The sequence below is a fragment of the Trichechus manatus genome, unplaced genomic scaffold (genome assembly GCF_000243295.1).
Source record: "Trichechus manatus latirostris isolate Lorelei unplaced genomic scaffold, TriManLat1.0 scaffold00087, whole genome shotgun sequence".
Classification (NCBI taxonomy): Eukaryota; Metazoa; Chordata; class Mammalia; order Sirenia; family Trichechidae; genus Trichechus; species Trichechus manatus.
Window position 1 is genome coordinate 5807324 of NW_004444023.1, and position 6928 is coordinate 5814251.

Sequence of the window (6928 nt, forward strand, 5' to 3'; positions counted from 1 at the left end):
AATAATACCCCTTCCCACTCTTTGTTGTTGTTGTTAGAGCTGCCATCGGGTTGGCCCCCTGAATCATGGCGACCTCATGTACGATGGGATCCGACCGTTCTGATCGTGGCTGATTTGTGGAAGTACATCACGAGGTCTTGATCTGGAAGCTCCGCTGAAACCTATTCAGCATCATAGCAACACACAATCCTCCAATGACAGATGGGTGGTGGCTGTGCTTGAGGTATATTGGCCAAGAATCAAACCCAGGTCTCCAGCTTGCTTGGAAGGCAAGAATTCTACCACTGGACCACCACTGCCCTCTCCAACTTCTTTACCATATATATAGATATAGAAACCCATTGTCTTCGAGTCGATTCCAACTCACAGCGACCCTATAGGACAGAGTAGAACTGCCCTATAGGGTTTTCAAGGAGCGGCTGGGGGATTCGAACTGCTGACGTTTTGGTTAGCAGCCAAGCTCTTAATCACTGTACCGTGCTTATTCTGCACTGTTCAACATGGTAGTCACTAGTTACGTGTAGCTCTTTTATATTGAAATTAATTAGAATTAAATTTAAAGACTCAGTTCCTCTGTCTCACTAGCCACATTTCAAAGTGCCCAATAGCCACGAGTCGCAAGTGGCTACCACACTTCACAGCACCCATACAGAACATTTCTATTGCCACAGAGAGTTCTGTTAGACAACACTGACTTATACATCCTCTGCTATATCTCAAATGCATCTCCTTCATGCAGTCAGTATATTCTAGTAAAATGCAATCTACCTGTGCGTATGCTGATAAAAAACCCAAAACCAAGCCAGCTGCCACTGAGTCGATTCCAACTCATGGCGACCCCATGTGTGTCAGAGTATAACTGTGCTCCATTGGGTTTTCAATGGCTCATTTTTCAGAAGTAGATTGCCGGGTCTTTCTTTTGTGGAGCCTCTGGGTGGATTCAAACCAACAACTTTCTGGTTATTAATCGCATGCTTAACTGTTTCCACCACCCAGGGACTGCTGTATATGCTGATAAACCCATTGCTGTTGAGTCGATTTCAACTCACAGCGACCCTACAGGACAACGTAGAACTGCCCCATAGGGTTTCCAAAGAGCAGCTGGTGAATTCAAACTGCTGACCTTTTGGTTAGCAGCTGAGCTCTCAACCACTGCGCCACCAGGGCCCCCCATATGCTGATAGTCCCCAGTAAAACCAGCAGCACATTTAGGTAATGCTCACATAGCCAGGAAACTTGCGTTAAATTCAAGTGCATTCCCTTTCACGGAAGAAAGATGTGGCGGTCTGCTTCCGTAAAGATTACAGCCTTGGAAACCCTGTGGGGCAGTTCTACCCTGTCCTATAGGGTCGCTATGAGTTGGAATTTGTTTTTGGTTTGGCATTCCTTTTACCTCAACACCCATCAAGTTTGCTCGAATAACAGCACAAACCCCGACACCACCACTGTACACCTCAGGAATACACACCCATTCTGTGCCTGGAGCATCCACTACCTCAGTATAGGAGGAGTCCCTGAGTGGCACAAATGAGTCTGCTAACCAAAAGATTGGAGGTTCGAGTCCACCCAGAGGCACCTCAGAAGAAAGGCCTGGCAATCTGCATTCAAAAAGTCACAGCCACGAAAACCCTGTGGAGCGCAGTTCAACTCTGCACCTATGGGGTCTCCGTAGGTTGAAACTGACTGACGACAAATGGTAAAAAAAAAAAAAAAAAAGAAAGAAAAAAGAAAAAGTATAGGAGAGGAATACCCAAACACTGGCTCCAACCCCACTTCCTCTGTAATACTGGGAACACCCAGGAGACACCAACATACTTGCCCTGTTGTGCCTTAAACATCCACCAGCAATGTCTGAAACCTGTCCCACTACACACTTGCAGTGCCTCCACTCCCCCAAAATCTAGTGTACTTTCACATCCAGACCCCATGGCATATCCCAATAATATCCAGGCTGCCCTAATACACTCCAATAATAGCCAAAAGTGCTCCCCGGTGCACTCCAATTACCTGCCCCCACAGATTCAGCAAAACAGCCCTCCACAAATACTCCAGTATCTTTCAGCAACACCCCCACACACCCCAGTATGCTTCAATAATAACTCCCCCTCACTCTGATCTCAGTGTATTCTCATAACACACCCCCTGAACACTTCCCAGCGCAAACCAATAATACCTCACATGCTCCTACTGTATCTCGGCACTACCCCCTACAAGCACCCCTGTACACGTCCATGCCCCCCACAACTCTCATTGTAAAATCCACCCTTTTCTACCAGAGCGACAGTGTTCTGCATGTGTGCCTGTATTCCTAAGCGTATCCCCACCTCCTTATACCTCTGTGTGCTCAATGCACAGGCGCACACACATACATACCCCAACAATGCCCTTGTCCAAAGTTTAAGCCCATTGCTGTTGAGTGGATTCCAACTCAGCGACCCTATAGGACAGGGTAGAACTGCCCCATAGGGTTTCCAAGGCTGTAATCTTTATGGAAGCAGACTGCCACATCTTTCTCCCGCGGAACGGTTGGTGGGTTCGAACCACCCAACCTTTTGGTTTGCAGCTGAGCATTTAACCACTACGCCACCAGGGCTCCTGTGCAAAGTTTAGCATGATCCAATAAACACATCCCCACCATACAAGCCATGCCATGCTACCTCTGATCTTATATCCAATGCAGAGGGCGGCCCTCTTTGTAGCTGGGTGGAGGGGTGTTGGGAGAGAAAGAAGGAAGGGGTTGTTGAAAGGGATGAATGAAGGGGATAAATGGAGATGAGGAGGGAGGAAGGGGGCCAAGAAGGTTGAACAGTGAGTGGTCAGGGTCAACAGATTGGATTCAGAGGTCAGAGCTGCCTGCTCCCGACCACACCATCTGTGCCGCCCACCACTGTGCCACCACATACCCCTACAACCTCCTCCAACTCCCCATGCCCTTGTTGTTGTTGCTGTCGTCAAGTTGACTCAACTCATAGCGACCCTATGTGACAGAGTAGAGCTTCCCTGTAGGGTTTTCTAGGCTGTAATCTTTATGGGGGAGCGCTGGTGGTGCAATGGTTAAGAGCTCAGCTGCTAATGAAAAAATCAGCAGTTCGAATCCACCAGCCACTTCTTGGAAACCCTATGGGGCAGTTCTCTTCTGTCCTGTGGGGTCACTGCGAGTCAGAATCAACTTGACGGCAACAGGTAATCTTTATGGGAGCAGATCGCCAGGTCTTTCTCCCATGGAAATGCTGGGTGGGCTTGAACTGCCAACCTTTCTGTTAGCAGCTGAGCGCTTTACTGTTTGCACCACCAGGGCTCCTCCTTATGCCCTTGCTACCCCTATTCAAGTCTTCAGCCCCCTCCCAGCAGCCCCATTTTCCTTCATTTATGCCACAAACCCCAACCATTCCCACATCTGTCCCCCTGGACTCTTTCTCTCACCCCACACCTTCCCTATATCCTGTAAATAAAAACCCAAACTAAACCAACTTGTTTCTGCCAAGTGGATTCCACCCTATGGTGACCCCATGTGTTACAGAGTAGAACCACCCCATAGGGCTTTCTTGGTTGTAATCTTTACATAAGCAGTTCACCAGACTTTTCTTCTACAACAAAGCTGGGTGGGTTTGAACCACCAACCTTTAGGTTAGCAGCTGATCGCAAACTGCTTGGACCACTCAGGCCCCTATCTCCATAAATAAGCCCTCCCCAAATACCCTGTCCCCCAGTATAGTTCAATAAAATTCCCATCTCCATTCTACACCAAGAAAAAGCACTTGCTATATGCTGGACAATATCTGAAGCACTTCACAGGTAAATAGCTCAATTGTCTCCTTACAACCAATCTCTGAGGTAGGTATCATTACTATGTCCACTTTACCCAGTGGCCATCGCCTTGACTCGGACTCGTGGCGACCCCACGTGTGTCAGAGTAGAACTGTGCCCCATAAGGTTTTCAATAGCTGATTTTTCAGAAATAGATTGCCAGGCCTTTCTTCCGATGCATCTCTCGGTGGATTTGAACCGCCAACCTTTTGGTTAGTAGCCGAGCACTTAACTGTTTGCGCCACCCAGTGACAGGTGAGGAAACAGGCACAGAAATGTTACATGACTTGCCCAAGGTCACACAGTAACGCTCTTTAAGAACATCCAAGAAAACACCTGGATAACTACAGCAATACCCTCCACTCCCAGCACCCCAGTACCTCGAACACATATACATCAGGGTGAAATCCACCCATGCCCTCTCGCACCAGACATTATTCCAGGTTATGCCAAGAACACAACAAACAGCAACCAATAACAATTACTAAGCTTTTGCTGAACGCCAGCCACCATTTCAAGCACTTTACATTTATTTAGTCATTTAGTCCTCAAAACAATGCTGGGAGAGATTGACTGTGATTGTTCCCGTTTTACAGGTGAGGAAACTGAGGCCCAGGGAATGAACTGGCTCAAGACCACACCAGCTAGAAAAGTGTCAAAGCCAAAATTCAAACTTGCCACAGGCAACCCATATATCCCGATCATGTTCAAACACCCCTAGATCATCACAGAGTCCCCTTCTGCCCCTCCTCCACAAACCACTCATCTGGTGCATGCCCCCTCTCTCCTCCTTCCCCCCCCCAATCCCCAGTGGGTATATGGTGTCGCTTTGCCCTGTCACATTCTCCCCAAACTTCCAAACTGCTCTCTTGCCCACAGCTTCCTGCAGCTCTACTTCCTGTCCCCCACTCCTGTAGGTGTCCCCCTCTTTTCTCTTGCACCTCTATCCCTGCTCCTCTATGTCCTCTGGAAGCTCCACATGGCCCTAACCCACCTCCATGAGCCCTCACTTCTGAAAGCCCTCCTCGTACCCCACGAGACCACCTTCCCACCATCCATGTTGTCCTCATACACCCCTCAGCTTCACCACATCCTCAGCATCCCCCCTCAAAGTCCTCCTCAGACTTTTGGGACCTCCTCACCCCTCCAATGCCCACCTCTCCCCCCTCCACTGGCCTCATTCCTCCTATTTCCTTTTCACCGCTCCATAACCCCACTGTGCCCCTTTAAAGCCCTCCTAGTTCCCTTCATACTCCCCGGCCTCCCCCCCCCCCACAAACACAATTCTCATCCGTGGAAACCTCTTCCTACTTTTGCATCTTCAATTCTCTTCCTTGCACACCCGTCTGCCTCCTCTTACTTGCAGCTGCATTTCATTTACATTCCCCAGTCCTCTCTCCATCCTGCCCAAATCTCCACCCCCAAATCCTCTCCAGCTCTCCTGTATTCTCTCCCTACCCATTTCTCTTCTCTGCACACTCCGTGCACTACTCCCTCCCCACATGCACCGCTATCCCCTCCTCCCCCTGCATGGGCCCTGCTCAGGAGGCCCCCCCATTCATGCCCAGTACTGCTGACGACCTGCCCTGCTGGAGCTCACCCAATGTTCATGCCCAGACCACCCTTAGGGGGCCCTGCGCGGCCCCTGGAGCCCAGCAGCCAGCTCTTGTTCCCACACAGGGTGACTGCAGCAGCATCCATTCCCCCCACCCCCATCCAAAGTCCCTCTGCACCCCCAGGGTCCCACAGTGCAGAGCCTGCTGCTGCACACGGCACCCCTTTGGTACTCAGCCCCTTTCCGGGTGCTCCTCTGCACAGGCAGTCCCAGAGGCCCTAACGCAGAGAAGCCAGCCCCTCTTCATGCTAAGAAGTAGCACAGACATGCAGCCGCAGCTACCCATGCAAAGCTCTGCCGTGGCTCTGCACACGTGCTCCATGCAGCCAGAGGACAAGGCCAGCAGCTCAAGTGCCCACACAGGCACAGACCCCCTGGGGGCAGGGAGAGGGGCACCCTGGGACAGACACACATGGAGGGATTGGGGTGCGGGGGAGGGGAGCACTTTGGGGGAGGGGACAGGCTTGGCACGGGAGGGTGGGTGTTAGGAAATACAGCCGCAGTCTCTGGGACACATCCACTCCATCTCTCTCTCTCTCTCTCTCTCTCTCTCTCACACACACACACACACACACACACACACGCCCCCAGACAGCCCCACCGTGGGTCGCTCCAAGTCACACACAGAGACAGACACTGTCAAACAGGGATACACAGATGGGCCCAGCTCAGGGGGGTGGGCTAGGAGCCCACCACCTCTCTGTGTCTCTCTCTCTTATACACACACACACACACACACACACACACACAGCTGCAGGCAGTCTCACACACACGCACATTGACACAGCCACACTGACACACGCACAGTGACACGCAGCGGAAAACGGGGAGGGGAGGCCGGGGGCGGGATGTGTGTGACGGAGGGGGGGGGCGATGACTATGAATGGAGAGAGGGGTATGAATGGGGGGACTTGCCAACTCCGTGAAGGGGTGTGGGGCTATAGGGTGCAGAGGGGCAGGGGCCGGGGGTGTGGGCGCCTGAGAGGAGGTCAGTGTGGCTCCCGAGGGGCAGGGCTCCCCAGAGTGGGGGCGCTGAGGGCGGCAGAAAAGGCGAATGGGTTCTGAGACCCGGAGTGGGGTCCATATGAAGGGCCTGACTGGAGGGAGGGCTGAGGGGATCTTGGAAGGACCTGTGGGGAGGTAGAAGAAAGATTCCCAGGGCCGGAGAAGTGTAGGGGGGGTGGCGTGGGGAGAGGGGCCCAGAAACGCGGATGGAGAGGAGGGTTGAGAAGAGGGGTCTGGAAAGGGTTTAGCGCTGAGAGAAGGTTAGGGGCGACAGACGAAGGGGGGCGTCTTGAGGGAGGGGGAGGACCCCCAGGGGTGGGGGATTCTCGGCGTGGGAGGGTCGTTACCGCGGGCCGGAGCCGCCGGGCCAAGGAGAAAGGGGGTGGCGCGCTCCGTTACCTGTAGATGTACCAGACGCTGCGCCGCCGGGGCCCCAGGGCCGGCCAGCTGGAGGAGAGCGCGGGGGCCGACTGCTGCGGGGAGCCCCCACCGGGGCCACCC

General features: G+C 52.5%; 1 protein-coding gene across 1 annotated transcript in view; it reads right to left on the bottom strand.

Annotated features, from left to right (window-relative positions):
* The window catches only part of SHANK1 (SH3 and multiple ankyrin repeat domains 1), a 62717-nt gene that overhangs the window by 27947 nt on the left and 27842 nt on the right, over window positions 1-6928 (bottom strand). The gene's annotated exons all lie outside the window — the stretch shown is intronic.